The sequence below is a fragment of the Euprymna scolopes genome, chromosome 8 (assembly GCF_053919585.1).
Source record: "Euprymna scolopes isolate OS-2025 chromosome 8, ASM5391958v1, whole genome shotgun sequence".
NCBI lineage: Eukaryota > Metazoa > Mollusca > Cephalopoda > Sepiida > Sepiolidae > Euprymna > Euprymna scolopes.
In genome coordinates this window covers 93,557,801-93,579,666 of record NC_136489.1, presented here as the reverse complement: position 1 = coordinate 93,579,666, position 21,866 = coordinate 93,557,801, and the positions used below count along the sequence as shown (strand labels likewise).

At 33.4% G+C, this 21,866-nt stretch overlaps 1 protein-coding gene across 1 annotated transcript in view; it reads right to left on the bottom strand.

The window, feature by feature from the left end:
• Positions 1 to 21,866, bottom strand: part of LOC145283638 (zinc transporter ZIP13-like) — a 215,771-nt gene that overhangs the window by 74,132 nt on the left and 119,773 nt on the right. The window lies entirely within an intron of this gene.

The window sequence follows — 21,866 nt, the reverse complement described above, 5'->3', positions numbered from 1 at the left end:
ATAATAATAATAATAATAATAATAATAATAATAATAATAATAATAACTAGAAAATTCTGGGAAAATTCTACAGTTATAGCCTTGACTTTTTGTATATTGTTGTAATGCTTAAAACTATTTCCATTTTATGAACGACCACTTTGAGCGTAGACCCCACAATATCATTGTCTCAGTTTATTCAAGCTAAAAGATATATATTTATGGAAGTAATCTTATTTCTGTAGTTTCAGAATATATCTAGTTATGAAAATCAATCTCCAATGGTAAAATTACGATGGTAAATAGCTGTTGCAATAATACAAAATGTTTTTCAATCGTTATCAAGAGAGTCAGAGAATGATAGAACTTTGAGAAGACTTGTCATTCAGAACACCACTTATTACCAGTGAACAATCATTGATATCGACTAATGTTAAAACTGCTAGTGAGTAAAAAGAAATCCGATTTTCAAATTGGTTTTAAACCTCAGAGGTCAGGAATTTAAGTCTAGATTTTTTGTATTTACACATCTTAAGTTTATTTTGTACAGACTCAATATTTTTTCATCTAATTCTCCAATTGTGAAATTTTTTTCTTAACAAACCCCAAAATTGGGTGTGAAATCTTTTTCAGTTGACTTTCAAGTAAAGAAATTAGCTAAAAAAATTATTTGAGTTGGCTCAAACAACAAAAAAAAAAACCCAACTTAGTTGAAGAGTCAGCAATTTTTGCAGAATTCAGGAGTCAATGTAATTTTAACCACTTCTGTGAAAAACGGGCACTTTTAGTTTATGAGTTTATTATTTTATCATTTTTATTTCTGAATCTCGTCCATAATGATAAGCTGAAAAGGAATTATCTTGCATGTCTTTTTTTTTAGTTTATTTCAATAGCCCTTCATGTGCTTTTTTTTATTTAAATTAAAAACATTTCTACGTTTTTATTTATATTATTGTGTTTTTTAGAAGACTGTTTTGCAATGTTAATCAAAAGAGAATGCTAGAAATTTGAAAAGATTTCTCACTATTGTAGGTGAAAAAATAATTCTATAAATAAATCATGCAAAACGAAATTAAAGCTATTGTCTTTGAGAAAATAACGGATGTTCTTGTGCTTCACAGACTTAAACATTACAACAGAAAACAGTGTCATACATTTCTTTATATTATCTATGAGGATAGAATATAAAAAAAAAAGTATGTGTAAAATCCTTTGAGGGTTAATAAAATTTTTATGGCAGTCAGCTTTAGTTAACCATAATTACAATAAACTTTATACCCATTCTACATGCAAAAATGTCATCGGATGCAAATAAAACAATCTGATCAAGAACGTTTCTAAAATTATTTGAAAACATTAAAAATCTATCAAATATTTATCAAATATATTCTTTTAAACACTGGCAATTATTGTCTTATTTAAAACTTTTGAAATTTATCATGAATGGTTAGCATTATAATCAGTTACATACATACCAGCAAGACCCGTGTCCGGTGTTGCCCAGAGAAAGTTAGGGAACTAAGAAACTCCTGCTGCTATCCATGAAGGCAATGTTGTTTTAAGTTAATTATTTTTTTTTTACTACGTTTGCATAAAACTAAATTAAACTAAGTATAACCCACATTACGAATACTTTAAAAAGTTCATAACTTAATCATTAGTTTAGAATGGATAAAATCCTGCAAGTAAAAATATATTAATCAAATATTCATCTACGTAAAATGTGATATATTCAGTAGTCGTGCGAGATAGCCCAGAGAAAGAGGTTTAAGCTTCTTATTATGAAGTCTGAATTCCGAAACTTGCTAGATTCAGCCATTCTGATGAGTCGTAGATGACGAAACACGTGTCAGTGGATAATACACACACACACACACACACACGTATATATACATATGTATACACACATATATACGTACATATATGTATACATATATATATATATATTTATATACACATATATATTTATATATTCATATATATATATAAACACACATATTTTCCTATATATATATATATATATATATATATATATATATATATATACACACTCATATGTATGTATATACATATATATACATATACACATTTATATGTATATACATATACACATTTATATGTATTTATATGCATATATATACATATATGCATATACATACATGCATACAATATATATATCATAATTTAATAATTTAAATTTTATGATGTGAAACGGTTAAATTTCAAATCTAGAATTTTTATTATATGCAAGACAAAGAATACATTTTAATAAGTATATTTACTTAACCTATAGGTTTTCGATGTTTACCCATCTCCTCAGAGGGAAAAATATTAGCAAATATTATAATGGTTTATACCTAATTTGCTAAATGTAATAAACATAGAAAATCATAATTAAAAGTTTTTAAATCATAGAGTAAGAGATCCCATCCGTATCGTAATTCTTCCAATGCACAAGGTAACAATCCGAAGTTGGCATGATTCCTTGGTTTTTCCTTTGGTTAGATGAGATATCCGGTAAATATTTTATTATATCAATCCGGTGAAGATGTTTTTTTAATAAGCATATAATTTTATAGTTTTTTAATATATAAGTTTCATAATGCACTCCAAAGTGTAATTACAATTTGTGAATAAAAGCACAATTTCCGGAGACAGATAAAACAAAATGAAATAGATGAAAGAAAAGAAAAGAATTGCTTAACAACGCCAAGCAAAATAGACATTAAAAAAGTTAGATGCAGCTTTAGTGATTAAAATTATGTTCATGCATCATATTTATAAATCAGCACAAGTGAAAAAAATTATCCAACTGAATGCTTATTCTAAAATTTGAAAAGGTGGTAGTGGGAGAATCGAATTTGAATGGATGAAGAAAAAAAAAAGAAACGAAAAAGGAAAAGGGAGACATAGAAACAGAGGCGGGGGGGGGGGGAAGAAAAAGAAAAAGAAAAAATATATAGCAACGAAACCTATTAAGGCCCAGACAGATTTATATATATATATATATATATATATATATATATATATATATATATATATATATATATATATATATATATATGTGTGTGTGTGTGTGTGCATGCAGAAATAACATATATTTGCAAGTTATAATAATAATAATAATAATAATAATAATAATAATAATAATAATAATAATAATAATAATAATAATTTTTTGCGGCTATCAAAGTCACCATTTCCTTATTATTAATCCTGTATGGCTGCTTGAAATTTTAATTTTCCAAACTTAATTTAAATAGAATTAAAATAAACTTGTACGGTTTTTAAAATGGTTTAAAATGATAACTATAATTTTTTTAGAAAATATAATCCACAAAATTATCTTGTCAGATTTTAGAATTTAGCATCACATTGATTTTACCTAATTATTTTGTCTTTTATTCCCTTTTAGTATGTTGTTTAGAATACAAAAACGTACTTGGCTTTTGTTTGTGTAAAAAAATCGAGTTTGGAGGATTGTTAAGGTAAAAATTTTAAATAATGCATAAAAAAAAAAAAAAAATCTTTGCAACTTAAAATATGACTTCTCTCTTACATTATTTGAGTAATGACTGAGCATATTATTTTATCTCTTCTCTTTACATTTTGTGAACATGTTGCATGTTTTTGTGCATGTTTACTTTTTTATTAATTTTTTTTTCTTTTCAATAAATTAATTAATATATAATTATATAATTAATATATAATATATAATTAATATTTACTAAAAACTTTGTACCTCATTGCACTCTGTGCTTAAGGTCAGAAGAGAGAGAACCAGAGAGATCTTGGTCATTACCGGCCTTTGAGGTGTTGCCATGCATGAAATCAAAAGGAAGCAATCCATCCAAACTGAAGACAGTAGTAAAATATATTTCTTTGTTTATGAAAATAAGAAGCAGACAACAACCAATGTTTTCAATGCAAGTTAATTAAATTACAAAAATTTTCGATGAGAAAGTTATTACTCCAAATTTGTAGAAGAAACATGTATAAAAATGAAGCTAAAAATTAAAATTTTCTTAGTACCTTTATAATAAAATAGAATTATCATCTAAGATTGTTACATTTTATCATATTTCAACTTTTAAAAACATTTCAATGAAAAAAGCAACCATGAAAATTCTACATGATCCTACAAGTACATAAGTTAAAATCGAAAGCTTTCTTCATTTTTAAGAGAAGAAAATTAGAATTCAGAAAATAGTCCTAATTATTTTTTTGGATTTTAATGATCAACCAAATAGTGAAGCAAATATAGGAAAGGTTTAAAACCTCACTTCTTATAGCAAGGGTAGCAGTGCACAGGACTCTTCTTTGCTTCCAATAAACATTTACAGTGGTTGTAAGCAGTTTTACCATTGGTTTCAGAATATCTACATCTCCTACTGTTACATAAATTAAAAAATTGGTTTTAAGTTATGCAAAGAAAAATATTTTTTATTTTAATTTTTTCTTTGATGATCAACGAAATAGTCTATAAAATATAGGGAAAGTTCAAAACTTGATGAAAACTATCATCCTACAATAAAGGTGATGCTGTGTCTGTTTAGTTGCATCTTCCCTCTCATAGACTGGATGATTCAATACAAGAGATTACATACACTGAAAATAGATATCTATGCAATGTGTTTATTGCAAGATATTTCTGCTCTTGAAACTGTTTTATGCCTTTTGATGATAAACTACTTGGTCCTGCCCTTAACTGCCTGTTCATAGACATGTATTTTCTTCTCTAAATTTATTTACACTTCTGTACTTTATCGAACAGAACAATCTCTTGTATCCAACAATGAAGACCTATAAACATGATTCGTATTTGCTTGTGCATTCATCGCAGTTGTTTGTAAAGTTACAAGTAAATAAACAAAAGCGTTTCTGGTTTTATGGAAGAACCTTTGTTAGTGAAACTCGATAGTACATGATAACAAGCCCGCCTTAAAAAATATATACATTTCAAATCACTAAAAAAAACTTGGTTGTGCAGTCTTCATACAACTTAGCAATTTCTTAGGTGTAATAATACATACATATGCTAACTTGCCCTGTTGAATTGTTGTATAGTCTTTAGGTTAGGTCATTTTTTGTTGCTGGTGATGACTGTCTAATGGCTACTTCTTAAAAATAAAGGAAACTGGTTGAATTAACTGACAATTGCTTTCATGGACAAAGCACACTAAGTCGTTAATTTCAATTAACATTTTGTTCTTTTAACCATCATTTAATAATCACCTAAGCATGTTAAGAGCTATAGCTTCCATTTTCTTTAACGTTTAAACCTCATTTTATTGACACATACCAATTTGTGTCTCCCACAAAAACGTCCCTTAATGTCATTAAGGACTCGTATCTACTTTACTTCCGCCTCTCTATTCCTATATATGCCAAATATAATTTGTTGAACGTTTGAAAGTTAATTTCCTCTTACTGTGTCCTTGACTGAACTCAACACCACACAAATGTATAACAGGAGGAATAGATATGTATACAATAAATGAATAGTGCAACACGATTCAATTATACTTGTAATTCTATGAATCAAAGCAAAAACAGAAGTCAATATTGGACAATTCATAAATTATGTATCAATTTGATTGACATAAGAATTATTGTCTGATCACGGAAGTTAAGTGGTGTTGAACCTAGTTAATACTTAGATGAGTATCCATCTCGTAATATTAAATTCTGGAAACAAGCACTCCACCTAGATATATAAATTGGTACAGCATTCCTCAAAGTATAACCAACATTAGATCACTTGTATGAAAATGCTATAAATTTAAGAAATTGTATCAAACCAAACAGTTAAAATCAACTGGGTGATCATTATCAAAGTGGACATCATGTTAATGCAAGAATTAGAAGTAAGCACACAAAAGTTTCATATAATAAAACATTACAAAATATTTACAATCATGTAAATCTTTTGTGTAAATCAAACAAATATTACTATAGTAAAGTAAAGTCGTTTTTTCTCTGTCACTTTGACTATTATAGACTTTGAATCAAAATGCTCATATGATAATCTGATTCATTCCAATTATCTTAAACTTGCATGAATGTTTCCAGAAACTATACATTCACCTCTTCTTTCCATATTACCTACATTTATTCTGATTTACCGGACTCACTTAAAAAAACTGTTCAAAATTAGCAAGCTCATATAGATATATCTTTCTATATGCAATTTATACTCCTTGAGATAGTAGCTACAAAATTCTCATTTAAACAACTCGATAGTGCAATACTAGAGCTATAAATGTGTCTTTAAAAATACCACTTTACGAGAAACAGGCATTGAGATGGTTGCTTATGTTTAAACCACTAGGCTTTTATTGGTAACAATGTGTGTACAGCTGTTTTGGCAAAATGTTGGCATACCTGTACATAATAGTTCATTAAGCCTAACGTTTTGAAAATGAGCAACAATATGTATGTCTGTTTCTTGTAAAGTGACATACACATACACTGAGCAAAGAAAAACTCAATTCAAAATCATAATTTTAATTTATTTTTTAATTATAATTTAGGCGAATACTTAGATTTTCATTATTATTATCTTACATATGTTTCACTATGATGATGGAAAATATTGTCCTTGTACCATCATACAGCGCATTGGAGATAAACAGATATCAGTAAAAAAAGCAAAAACAAAACAACAAAGAGTTCAAAGGCAGAATAAAAAGGATATTTAAGAAAGATATGCTTCGAATCTGGAAGCATATCTTCATTGAGCTTGTCATTTGTAATAATTTGAACTATATAAGGAATATATATCTACATTTTTTTCTATATAAACTCACTATGTATACATATATAAAAACTAAAATTTAAAAAGTAGTTCCTAGGGACGAATACAGAGTTATGTCCCTTTTGTAAAGGGAAGCCATTTCAAAATAATTCTGATTTAAACAAAAGTATTTTCTGGAAAGAAGTAAATCGAACTATATCTGATATTTCTAACCAACAGCTGCAACGATTCACAAGAAAAGGTGAACACCAGGATTAAATATTGAATTTGTAGAAAAAACAATTGATGATAAAGAAATGATAAAGATACAGATTTTATTTTATATCAAACTAGCCTTGGTGCCCGGCATTGCCCGGGTGTTTGGAGGTGTGTGTTTAGCAAAAAAAAAAAAAAAGTGGTAATAGGCAGACAGGCTCGAACCCGTAACGTGAAGGTGAAAAAGAAAGTGGAGTTTTTTTTTTTTTTTACACAGTGATCACCACTTATCAAGGCCCGGAAGCCACTCAGGGATAAGGGTTATTGCAAGTACATTACATTAGTGTGGAGATTTGATGAAGTGTTTATTTAAGGGGGCGGTTCATTAGGAATTTGTTAACATTGGACTTGAAGACATCCAAGTTGTAGTCCGGTGGGAAGCAGGCAGACGGAACAGAGTTCCACAGGCGTGCAGTTCTAAGAAAGAAGCTTTGTTCATGGAATCCGTGTTTTGATTTAGGCACAGATATAGAGTGGGGGAAATTTTTCACAGTGGATTCAGCTAGACGGGTGTTTTTCGTGAAAGATTGGCGAGTGGGGACCAGAGATTGGAGTTCAGACGAGCACCTGCCATGAAAATAACGATAAAACAAGGATAGGCTCGCAACGTCTCTTCTGTGGGAGAGAGGTTGCAGAGCAGAGAAAAGGGCATCCCCCACTAAGCCACGAAGTCTATTTTGTACTCTGTCAAGGCATGATAGGCTGTTTTTGGCCGCTCCTGCCCAGATATGGCAACAGTATTCCATCCTTGGACGTACTTGGCTTTTATATAGATAGAGAATTGCATCAGTAGTGAGATATCTTCTGGAGCGGTAGAAGGATCCCACCATCTTTCCAGCGACCTTGGCAACAGACTTGATGTACGTGTTCCATTTCAGATCAGGAGTAAAGGTCAAACCCAGAAGCTTGTCAAAACACGGGGCCTCACCCAGACGAGAGCCATCCATCACAATTGATGCTAGCTGGGGATCAGAGCGTTGATGATGTAAGGATAGGAGTTTGGTTTTGGATGCATTAAAGGTAATCAGCCACATCTTCCCCCACTGAACCACGCGCTCGAGATCAGAGGAGAGAGAGAATCCGAGAGAACTTTGTCATTTACAGCCTTTGATGTGTTGCCGGAGATGGTCGTGTCATCAGCATAGATGTCAACGAATGATTTAAGTATGTGTTTAGGGAGGTCATTGATGTAGATCAGGAAGAGAGTTGGGCCCAGGATTGACCCCTGAGGGACTCCAGCATTTATATTGCAGGCCTCTGATTTTTGTCCATCTACCACTACTCTTATGAACCTATCGGAGAGAAATGATTTAATGATTGAGAAAACATTTCCAGTTATACCGTAGCTGGAAATCTTGTGAAGTAGACCCTTATGCCATACCTTGTCGAAGGCCTTTGATATGTCAAGAGCAATTGCCCTAGAAAGGAAGCCTTTGTTAAGAGATTCACTAATCCTGTGGGATATAACCGTCAGCACATCTGCGGTAGATCTTGCAGAGCGGAAACCATATTGTGTGTCACTAAGAAGGTTATTCCTGTTGAGGTGGTTGACTATTTCTCTATTTAATATGGATTCCAGCAACTTACTCATAACACACAGGAGACTTATTGGTCTGTACTGAGAGGGAGATGACTTATCACCTGAATTCTTATATACAGGGCAAACTGATGAGGTCTTCCAGGGGGTCGGAAAGCATTTCTCCTTAAGGCAGTGCTTAAATAGTTTCGTAAGTATGGGAGCAAGTTCTGGTTGAATCTTTTTTAACACTATAATTGGGATGCCATCAGGGCCAGTTGCTTTACTAGAATCAAGGTTCTTGATTAGCTTGGCGACCTCATGCACGGATATTTGTATGTTACCTAGCTTGTTCTGTGTTATAGGAGGAAATATGGGGAGTTGATGGCCTTCGTCGCATAGGGTAGAATTAGCTGCAAAGTTCTTTGCAAATAGTTTGGCCTTGTCTGACGCTGACGAGATGACCTCTGGTCCATTGATAATGGTTGGGATAGAACGCACACTTCTGTTCAGGATCCTATTTGTTATTTGCCAAAACTGGTGGGATCCAAGCCGCTGATCAGCTACCTTGGATTTAACAGACTGGGCATATAGCTCTCTTGCATTTTTTATTACTCTTTTACAGTGGTTGCTGGCAGTCCTGAAAGCAGCTTTAGTCTCAGTGCATCTATTACGTTGGTAGCTATGGAAAAAGTGATTTCTGTGCGCGATAGCAGCAGCACATTCTGGGGAGAACCATGGCTGGCTGTTAGGTTTTTGTTGGAATTTTTTAGATGGTATGAATTGGTCTATGTCTACAATTAATCATTCGGTCAGATCTGATACTATAGAGGACACTTCCTTTTTAAACATGGAGTGCAGAGGTAAATCAGATATGAATGTACGGAAGCTATACCAGTCAGCCATAGAGTATCGGTATACAGTACGGTGGAGGGGTACATCTGGGGGCTTCTTACATTTCGTTTTTATCTTAACTGATACGACAGAGTGGTCGGAGGATCCTAGAGGAGAATGAACGGAACATGAACATAGCTAAGGGGAAGTTGATAGAAAAAGGTCTAAGAGGCTTGCATATTGACCGGGTGTATCGGGCACACGGGTGGGTTCGCGAACAATCTGAGTGAGGTCATAAGCAATGGCAAAATCATGACAAAACCTCCCCTCATCATCTGTCTTATTTGAATGGGTCAGTCATTCCACGTTATGGACGTTGAAGTCACCACAGATGTGGATGTTAGCCGAGGGATGTGAAGACAGTATGTGGTCTATTTTCTCAGATATGCTCTTAAAGATAGTAGGGCCTATAGAGGGCAAATATAAATGCAGTGGTGTTAGCAAGTGCAACCCTGAAGCACATATAGGGTAAATTAGGATCTTCTCTAGAGATATCCCTGCCACACGAGAAGCTATACTTAATGTAGGCACATATTCCATGCCCATGGCGATCTTGGGTGTCAGATTTAGCTGTTAAATTGGAGTATCCGTTAATTATGAACTCATCTAGGGAAGTGGTCGGCCCTATTCCAGTTTCACTTAGAAATAATATGTCCGGTTTCATCTCCTGTAATTGGGTTTCAACCTCTGGAAGGTTGGAACGTAGACCCCTGATGTTGGAGAAGGAGACCTGGTAGTAGGGGTCTACGTTGGAAGATGGGGTTGATAGTTGGCAGGCAGACTCGTGAAGGAGAACAAAAATGTGAAAAAAAAAAAAGTCTTTGCTGTTGCACCCATCGCCAAACTGGAAATGACGTAGGTTTAAATTAAGGCTAGACAATCAAAAAGAGGCGATAACTTTTGAAAATATCGGTGAAAAAAGCGACCTCTCCCTGTAGAAAAAGTGCCCAGTTGAGGGTTAAGGAATTAATGTTTTGGCAAATTTTTCAATATTTGTCATCGGAAGGGTTGAGCTTCAAAAGGATACTGATCTTGTGAAAATCCGTCGCCTCTGTTGAAAGTTTTAGGCAGACATACATACATTTAAACAGACAGGTGAGATTTATATAATAAACTAGCGGGGGTACCCGGCGCTACCCGGGTGTCTGGAGGTGTGTGTGTGCTCTTAAATAAAAAAAAAAAGTTTTGGTAGGTAATTAGGATCGAACTGAAGCCCTGAGGTGAAGTTGGAAAAAAAAACCTGACACGTTAACCGTTCGGCCAGCAAGAAAGAGTAAGTGAAAGACGTTTGAATTTATTTAAGTAGAATTGACAGGTGCCCGCTTAATGAGGTCAAATAGAAGTCACGGAGTTAAGATTTATGATGACGTAAGCAATGGCTATTCAGCAGTTAACATTTTCTGCGGGACAGTTTTTAATGAGGTGAAAACCCAACTTTGGGGAGGAAAAGCAGCTCCCCCATTTATTAGGGAAGTGTTGTCCAAATGAAAGCAATTGTCTGATATGACCGTGAAAAGCCGACATTGACCAAACGTTTACATTGCTTTCTGGAGACCAACCAGCCAATTTGAATCCAGTTTCACTTTTTTTATACCGAATAACAAAAGAAACATGCAGCGATCTAAAAATCTGGAAAAAATAGCATTTAAAAGTCGGGCAAATTAAATACATGTGTGACCCCCATTGTTAAGCCGTACATATTACCATCTAGACGGCATATAAAAAGTTTTAAGAAGGAGTGAGCCGACCGAGAAGCCTGGCGAAAAAAAGCTTTTGGCAGACATACACAAAAATGCACACACACACACACACACACACACACACACACACACACACACACACACATTTTCGCTTTTATATATATAGATAAATAAAATTTTTGACGGGACAACTTTTGATGACATTAGTTTACAAATTCTTTATTTTATGTGATAAAAGAACATTTGAGTGTGATGCCTCAAACTTTTTGATAAAGGTCTCTTGCTCTTACTTTTTGAAGATTCAGAAGATATCTTGATATATTATAAAATGTATGAAGTTTATTATTTTCTATTCTCCTAGGAAATTAAGCTAATATATCATGCTTTTCACCCATGAAATTGTGAATAAAATTCACAAAACTTTTTGTAATTTAACCATATTTGGTACAAACAAACATTAACCTTTGACTTGTCCACCAAGTTTCAGCCACGAATGTTCAACAACCTCTAATGATAAACACATCTGGATACCATGCACAAAACTGTCAATAACTCTGACATTCTTCTTTTAATATCGCACTGATCTCGACTATGATGGTCTTCAGTTCATGAATAATCTAGTGATTATTTTGATAAATATCTTTAAGATAAATATTTTAGGTTTAAGGCCAGGTGAGTGTGAAGCCCATTCAGAATCACACTTTTTACTGATGAGACGATCACCAAAGTACTCATCATATCAGTGAATGGCAATAAAACAAAGACTGTTGGATGCTCATGAGAGATACTTGGTTGAAAAATCAAGTATAGCGTGAAGTTTTTATCTGCACCAAATATGGCTGTATTGCAGAAAGGAGTGTGAATTTTGTTGACGGTTCAATTGGTGACACTGTTGGGGTCAACCTGTACCAGCGTTCTTTGAATAAAACGCATGTCAATCCAAATGTGATTGATGATGGAAATCAGAAAGAAATGTAAATTATGAAATACGTTTGGTTTGATTTGTTTTAGGACATGTCAAGCCTTTTTGTGGTTAATTCCAAAAATCAACATATGTTGTGAATGATTAATTGCAGAGTGAGTAAGAGAGAGAGAGAGAGAGAGAGAGAGAGAGAGGGAGAGAGAGAGAGAGAGAGAGAGAGGGGGGGGGGAAATAGGAGGAGTGAGAGCGAGGGACAGAAAGAGAAGAGAAAGGACGCTATACACATCATTTTAATATTACAGCCATTGCTAATTACTGAATTTTGCATAATCATGTAAAGCAACTAATTTTACATGATTAATGCTCGCAATTTTGTAATTATTTCTTTTTACATTTCTATGCAAACAAATATAGAAAGAAACTAATGTAGTTATTTGCTTTAAATTTATTTTTATATTTACTTATCTCTCATTTTTTATTTCTTAATACACAAAAAAATCAAAAGAATGTTTTACATTTTTAGTAATAAATGACTGGGATCGTTGATTTCCTAAGAAAATAATTAGTCTAGTTGGTATATTTTAACATACTTTAATTTCTAAAAAAACTGCAGCAATTCATACGGAGTTAAGCCACATTGCTAAAGTGAGAATGGGTGAATAAAAAAAATAGTAGAGAAATTGGAAGGAGATAGAGATGAAGATGAAAGCAATAAACATAATAAAACGAGGTTACAAAGGGTTTAGAATCTTTGAAATTATGCGAAGATGGAGAAAATGGGGGGGGGGGGAAAGACAAGAGTTTGCCAAAATTGTAAACAGAACTAAAGAACATTTGAAATGGAAATTGGTTTTCCCATCTATAATATAAAAGAAAAAAACATTTGTATGTATGCCTTACTAAAACTTGAAAAATACTCAACAAACCTCTCTAAAGTTTTTATTTAATCGGCATAACCTTTGAAAAATAATCTCTAAAATTTAGAAAAATAAAAAGATCAATTCTTTGTGGGTGAAATGGCCATTTATATCATTTAATGTTATCAAGAATTAAACATATTTTTTGCTATTATCATGTCAAGGAAAGTAAATTTAATGTTTTTCACAAAGTTATTTCCCCTTATACTAACTCGAGTTATGTATGTGTGTATGTCCAGTGAGAGGAATGAGTTGGGTGAAAAAGAAAGACAGAGTGATGAGAGAGAGGGGAGAAAGAGAGAAAGATAGAAGTTATGTTACACTTTTTCCCGGGAAATGTCAGATAGGCTTGCTTGTATATCATAATAAATCTTGAGGTTTTATTAAATTCGGTTTATACAGATCATCTATTAAGATCAATAACTGCATTAGAAGAGCAACATTTCTTTTAGGTTACTGGACTAATAGTTTGTTGAGTTAATATGGTTGCATTGATACATTCATTGTAGAACGTCTTGGAAGTAAAATGAAGCACACACTTTAAATCAAATCAAGGAAAATATAAAACAGTTTTGAGTTAATTATTTCATTGCTGGAACTGAAAACTAAAAATGTTCCTGTTCAAATGGAAGTCTGTAACTCATGCTGATTTTAGCAGTAAACTTACACACACACACACGAGCATAGACAAGCATAGACACACAACAATATACATATTAACATTGTGCACAATATCATTTTAATATCATTGCACAATCACCGCTGTTTTTCTAAATAACATGCACATATGTGCATACACAGACTAATGCACATACATGTTAATATTTATAAACACACATATATACACACACGCGCGCACACACACACACACACATATATATATATATATATATATATATATAAACATAAATACATACAAACACACACACATATGCACACACATATATACCCACATTTATAAACATACATATGCACACACACACACACATATATATATAGCATCTCTTCTTTTCAAAAGAAATAAAATGAAGAATATGATTACAAAGCAAAGAATTGACAACCGAAATCTTTCAAAGAAATGGATCAAACTCTAACAGAACATTCTGGTCGGTATTTTTTTTTAGCCAACAAATAATAACATAACAAAATAAGACATTCAAACGATGAAAAATTGCCAAAATTTGCAAAACTTGATTTCATGTTGATTTGGAAATGATAGAGATGTGGGGAAAAAAAGAGCAAAAAAAAAAAAAAAAAAAAAAAAAAATTCTAGCTTCCGTGGACATTCCATGAATACAGATTATATATGTCTTCAAAGCAGATCAAATTACAATTATTTCACATCTTTCCAACAGCTGACATGAGGTTTCCCTTGAACCTTACATTAGGCACGCTTGATTCCACGGAAAGAGAAGTAAAATTAAGACTGAATGAAAGAAGTACAATCATTATACAAGAGAGAAAAAGCGAGGTCAAAATGTCCACATGAAAATAAGCACATATTAACCTTTTTGAAAATATAAAGATTCCATACATGGATATTAACTGAATTGCACCAATAGTAAAAAATTCTTTGAATAATAAAACGATAAAAAAAAGAAGAAAAAAAAAAAAAAAAATGGAAATAAGATTGTATAAGGCAGGAATATATGCAAGAGAACCCCCCCCCCCGCAATAAATAACATCTATAATAACATTTATTTGTTATTATGATTTTTTGATTATTTGTAATATTTGGATGCTTTGAACAACAGTCTTCATCTTGTGTTATTTTCACAACGTTTCGATTGATGTAACCTCCCACCTTCAATATTCAAGATGAGAACAGTAGTTCAAATAATCCAATTCATTTTGTAATTTACAGGGTGGAATAATAAAATTGTCGCCTTAGAAAACACAACGATTCCATTTCCATTTGATGAAAACCGATTTTCTTTTTCATTTTGTTGCAGACCATCTACTAGTTGGATAGTTGTGTACGAATTCCAAGAGCAATAGGAGCCCTCTATCATGTCTGAAAGTGACACAATGTTCAACGAGCGAGATCAGAGATGCGCCACTGTATAATTCATGCTCTCTACCAATCCAAGTTATGACAACAGAACATTGCCAGAACCCTCAAAATGCATTGCTGGATTGTCACAAATAACAAAGATCTGTCTAGGGTGATGAAACAAAGTTTGGTGATTCTCTGGTGCAATCAGGTGGCCGCTGGCAGACCCTGGGTGTGGTAGCAGGACTTGGTGCCAGCCCATAAGTCCCAAAAGACCCAGACTGGGCTTCAGAAGGAGTGCTATGACTTTGTACCCTTCTCTCACTAGCCCCACTCCTCCCCCGACCTGAACCGTTTATTATTTCACCATTTGGCCATTTGAACATCACCAACATGGCTATCTCACAACACCAAAGCTGGCTTGATCGCCGCCATCTGCCAAGTATTCGCTGAGCTCTTGCTGGTGCTTGTGGAAAAGGTATGCTCCCAGTTCCAGACCCGTCTCAAGGTGGTCATTGGAGCTGAAGATGGCTACATTGAATAGATGTCAGCTCTACTACATAATCAAGTTACCTGAATTGATTTTTTAATAAAAGTTTAAAAATAAAGCTGTAGTGTTGTTTTATTTAGGGCGACACTTTTGTTGTTTCACCCTGTATCATCTCTGAAATCTAGAAAAAGATTTTCGATGCACAGCAATGGGTCGCATATATACTTAGGAAGCAGCAGTTCTTCCGCGTCTGTTAGAAACATTGCTCATAGAATGCAAAGACTAAAGGAGAAAATAGAGGAGGGGGAGCAGTCTTGACCCCCCCCCCACACACACACAGTTTGTCAGTTTGAGAAGCTGTTGGTGAATGCTATCACGTATATTGAATTTTAAATTAAAAACAATTCTCATCGCATACACTTTTTAAATGGAAATTGAGAAACAAGGCATGAAGCCATTTGATGTAAGGAGCTAACAAGAACAAAGAATCATTATCACAAAGACAAGAGATCTCGATTGACCTTAGTTCAGAAAAGATAGATCGAGGGTATAAGTAGGAGGAAAACAGTCAACATGAAAGAAGCTACTGGAATAGAACCTCATGTACTTTTTAAAATTATGCCGACGATTAACATTCAATAATAAGGTGGGCCAGAATGGTTGGAAGCAAACAGATTTATCTCAGTTTAAAATGAATTGTTTCCTAATCCAGTTTTCATGAATTTTCTTCTGAAATTTCCGAAGTTCTCTCTATCAGTTTCAGTGCATAGACTATCTAATATTTATTAATTCTATGTTTATTATTCAGTTGTTTTTTATTTTGATAAAATGCAAATACATACAACAACTGATAGTACGAATCCGTCCAGGAATGGGTATTCGTATAAGAATTAATTTTTAGACGAATCATTTTTAAGACTTAATTGTACAGATGTTTTGTTGTCTGCTTCTTTATTGGAGAGTCAAAAAAAAAAATCAGACATTACTAACAAGTGTAAAGTTATTATTTGATTGCATCAGAAAATTTATACATTACTGCAGACTAACTTTCTACAATCACCGAATTTGTAAATGAAAAAGGCAAAATAAATAAATAAAAGAGAACCCTAATCAGCTGCATATATATTCAAATCCGAAATAAGATTGACTGCGAATATAAGAAGAAAAAAATTATTTGTAAATTTCTTTTTTTAAACGTGAAGAGAAAAAAAGTTTTGCCAAAAGTGAAAACAGACTTAAGGATAATCAACCCCCAGACATACATTGCGAAAACAAAACAAACAAAACAAAAAAGCCTTACTCTGTTGATACCCCCCCCCAATCCAGAGTGCTCCTGGATTTTACCCACATTAAAACCTGACCTTGTATTTAACTCCTCGTATGGGGAGGGAAGTAAACAGGGACAGCAAGTACCAAATTCTTTTGACAGACTTTAATGAATTTAAGAATCAATAAGCTGAGTTTTTGTATTAAAAACTGACCTTGTGTCTAACTCTGCTCTCGTGGGGAAGCAAATAAAGAAAGACATCTTAAAAATAACCATTCTTGTTTGCAAAAAGCAAAGATACTGGCTATAAGACAAATAGTGCAACACACATGCACGGATTTATATGGCTATGTGATTTAGACGAGAGCTTCGTGGATGATTTAGTAATTCTGTCAGAAATCAGACACTGTAGAATTGGTTGAAGCATTGGGCAGATGTCAAAGAGGCGCAGACTATAACAATCCTACACAAATATTCATGAAAAGCAGGTAGACTGGAATCTCTCGTACAAGAATTTTAGAAACTATCTTAAAAGAAAGGAACGTAAACAAATGCGAATCTTCACACCAAAGATTCTTGTGAAAGGAGCTAAAAACCAAAACGAAACATTCATTACTATGATACTAACCAGGTGTTGGAGTTTAGAAAGTCGAGGTCAGAGTAAATTCATTGCTTCTCGAAGTCAGAGCTAAGAAATATGCATTTATTTAAAGAATTATGAATTTTCATTAGAAAAACTACTAAGTTGACAAACCAAAAAATAAAATATAATTTTCTTTCACTAAAACCTAGCTAATAAATGTGTTTTCATAAGGCTTTTTTTCGATATATTTTTATTACACAAAATACATGTTTAAATACGAATATTTCTTGCGTTTAGAATTGAATTATGGTTTAAAAACCCATTATGATTTTCTAATAATTAGCCGTAATTTGTGATTTACTACCAAGTAACCCATCTCTAAGTACATTTCTGTCTATTACTCTCATCCTCTCTTACTGAATGATATTTGACCTGTTGCTCATATTTTATAATATTCATCACTGTTGTTTCTGCGACACATTCTCTTTTGTTTTCCTTTTCTATTAACAGTTTTATTGTAAATAATAAGGAATATTACTACAACTATTTAACCTATAGATGAGAGAGAGAGAGAGAGAGAGAGAGAGAGAGAGAGAGAGAGAGAGAGAGGTGTGTGTGTGTATATATATATTTTTTTTTTTTACATAGGCATCACCCCTTATCAAGGCCAGGAGGTCACTCGAGGATAAGGGTTAAAGAGTGTACAGTAGAAATTGGACAATATAGTAACCGTTAGTAATGGAGATTCGGTAAATTTGTTAACTTATATGGAACGGCTCATCAAAAACTTGTTTACGTTAGACTTGAAGACAACCATATTGTAGTCAGCTGGAAAGCAGAAAAACGGAAGACAATTCCATAGGCGTGCAGTTCTATGAAAGAAGCTTTGCTCATGGAATCTATGTTTAGGTTTAGGCACAGATAAAGAATGGGGGAAACTAGTGATAGTGTTTTCTGCTAGATGGGTGTTTCTTGTGAAAGTTTGACGAGGGGGGGGATCATAGAATGGTGCTCAGCCGAGCACCTACCATGAAAATAACGATAAAGCAGAGACAAACTAGCAACATCTCTTCTGTGAGAAAGAGGTTGCAGGGAAGAGAAAAGGACATCCCCCACAAGGCTATGAAGTCTATCTTGAACTCTATCAAGGCAGGATAAGTCCTTTCTAGCAGCTCCTGCCCAGATGTGGCAACAGTACTCCATCCTTGGATGTACCTGGCTCTTATATAGATAGAGAATTGCATCAGCAGTGAGATATCTACTGGATCGATAGAAGGATCCCACCATTTTTCCAGCGGCCTTGGCAACGGATTTCATGTATGTGTTCCATTTAAGATTAGGAGTAAAAGTCAAGCCCAGAAGCTTGTCAAAACATGAGGCCTCCCCAAGACGAGAGCCATTCATTTCAATTGATGCCAGATAGGGATCAGAGCGTTGATGATGTAAAGATAAAAGCTTAGTTTTAGATGCATTAAAAGTAACAAGTCACATCTTTCCCCATTGTACCACTTGCTCAAGATCAGAGGAGAGATAATCAGAGAGAACGTGGTCGTTTACGGTCTTAGATGTGCTACCATAGATAGTAGTGTCATCAGCATAGATGTCTACGAATGATGTAAGAATGTGATTTGGAAGATCATTAATATAGATCAGGAAGAGAGTTGGGCCCAGGATGAATCCCTGAGGGACTCCAGCATTAATACTAAGAGCTTCTGATTTCTGTCCATCAACCACTACTCTTATGAACCTATCAGAGAGAAATGATTTAATAACTGAGAAGACATTTCCAGCTTTACCGTAGCTGGAAATATATATATATATATATATATATATATATATATATATATATATATATATATATATATATAGAGAGAGAGAGAGAGAGAGAGAGAGAGAACAGAAAAACATAGTTTGGATTTTATCTATTTTAAAAATAAAATTTAACTGGTTTTGCAAACTTACTTTTTTTCCGATTCAAACGATCTTTAGTTAGATTGTTTGAATCGGAGAAAAATAATGGGTGTCCAAACAGGTCACATTCTTTTTTCTAGTATTATATAATATGAGATATAAACCTGTATGTCCCACCAGAAGTTGAATGCCATCATACTATATCAAATCTAATTAAAAACGCAGCAGCATCTATATGTTATAATTAGTTTCTATTCTTAAAAAAATAATAAAATAATAATAATGAAACAATGCAAAAACTAATTAAAATATGTAATATCTTTGTAGCGGATAAGACAAAAACATGCACAATTTTAAATATCTTTCACTTAGCTCTGAATGATGTGATGTCAATCACATGACTATCTCTCACACACAAGAACGTTCGATGTGAAAAGACATTTGTTCGGTATCCTGCTTTTTTGAGCAAGTTCTATCGATCTGACAAAATGTGACATTCTCATATCCTAGGCACTTGGTATTTTTATTTACCTTATTGACACTTCCTATGTATCCATGCACATATACCTTTTCTCACACTTCCTAGCAATAAAACAAATATATATATATATATATATAAATGAACGTGTGTGTGTCTGTGTACATTTCCCTACGCAATAACTCTGTCAATTTTTAGTCTACAGACTCGAAATTTGATATACAGAGTACTGAGTCTGAGAGTACTGTTTGCATGTCTGCCTTAAACTTTCAATAGAGGCGACGAATTTTACCAAGATCAGTATCATTTTAAAGTTCGACCTTTCATACAACAAATATCGAAAAATTAACTAAAAATATTAATATCTCCCCCTTCAACTAGGCACTTTTCTATAGGGGGGGGGGTTACTTTTTTCGCCAATATTTTTTAAAGTTATCCTTTCCTTTAGATTGTCTAGCCTTAATTTAAAAAAAATGTCGCTTCCGGTTTAGCGGTGGTCGTAACAGCATAAACGTTAGGTTTACCCCGTTCTTTTTCTCCTTTGTGGTATGGGTTCGAGCCTGCCTTCCTACTACCACTTTTTTTTTTTGCTCAACATACACATCCAAACACACAGGCAACGCCGGGCTGAAATGCTAGTATATATATAAAAGTGAACGTGTCTGTGTCTGTGTACATTTCCCTACGCAATAACTATCAATTTTTAGTCTACAGACTCGAAATTTTATATACAGAGTACTGAGATTTGGGAAAATCGATGTGATCGGTTTTTGGACAGAAATTTGGCGAGTAAGGGGTCAAAGTTCAACGATTTGACATTTGAGAACTCTACCAAACTCCTCCAACAATTTTGGGTCTACGCACTTGACATTTTAGATATAGGTTCCTTGGACATGGATCTAACTTAAAAACTTGATTTGAACCCAAAACAATAAATTTTAATGGGTCATAATAGGGGTCAAAGTTAAAAAAAAATTAACCTCTGTGGTCTCTTCCAAATTACTCAGACAATTTCTGGTCTAAATATTTGAAATTTTACATAAAGGGTATTCAAAGATAGGGCAAGCTTTTTCATCAGTTTGGGTCGAAAATTTTTAGTTACCAATATATAAATGTATGCATGAATGTCTGTTTGCATGTCTGCCTTAAAATTTCAATAGAGGCGACGAATTTTACCAAGATCAGTATCGCTTTAAAGTTCGACCTTTCATACAACAAATATCGAAAAATTGGCTAAAAACATTAATATTTTCCCCTTCAACTAGGCACTTTTCTACTGGGGTGGGTCACTTTTTTTGCCAATATTTTTGAAAGTTATCCTCTCCTTTAGATAGTCTAAGCTTAATTTTAAAAAATGCCGCTTCCGGTTTGGCGGTGGTCGTAACAGCATAAATGTTAGATTTTACTCTGTTCTTTTCCTCCTTTGCGGTACGGGTTCGAGCCTGCCTTCCTACAATACCTTTTTCTTTTTTTTTGCTCAACATGCACATTCAAACACACGGGCAACGCCAGGCTGAAATGCTAGTATATAATATATACACAATATGTATATATATATATATATATATATATATATACACACAATATGTATATATAATATATATATATATATACACACACACAATATGTATAATATATATATATATATATGTATATATATATATATATATATATATATATATACACACACAATATATATATATATATATATATATATACACAATATGTATATGTAATCTTGTTATTTGATTAAATTGGCTAGGAATAAAGTATAGTATCTGTTCTGATACCACACTTTTCTATACTCGGACAGTAAAGGAGAAAGTCTTCAAAACTTTTCTCTCTGCCCTCCTCCTTTCCAACACACACACACACACACACACACGCACTTAAAATCCAACCTTGAGCCTGCCTGCCTAACTATGTGAGGAGGAAAGTAAAAAGAAATTATTATTTGTAATATTCACACTACTATTCTCATCTTTAGTATTATTTTCACAACCTTTCGGTCGATGAAATCTCCGACCTTCAGGTAAATCTTTCTGTTCAACTTGTGAATCCGCACAGAACTTCGAACGAACAGCATAAACGTTAGGTTTTACCCCATTCTTTTCCTCCTTTGCGGTACGGGTTCGAGCCTGCCTTCCTACAATACCTTTTTCTTTTTTTTTGCTCAACATATACATCCAAACACACGGGCAATG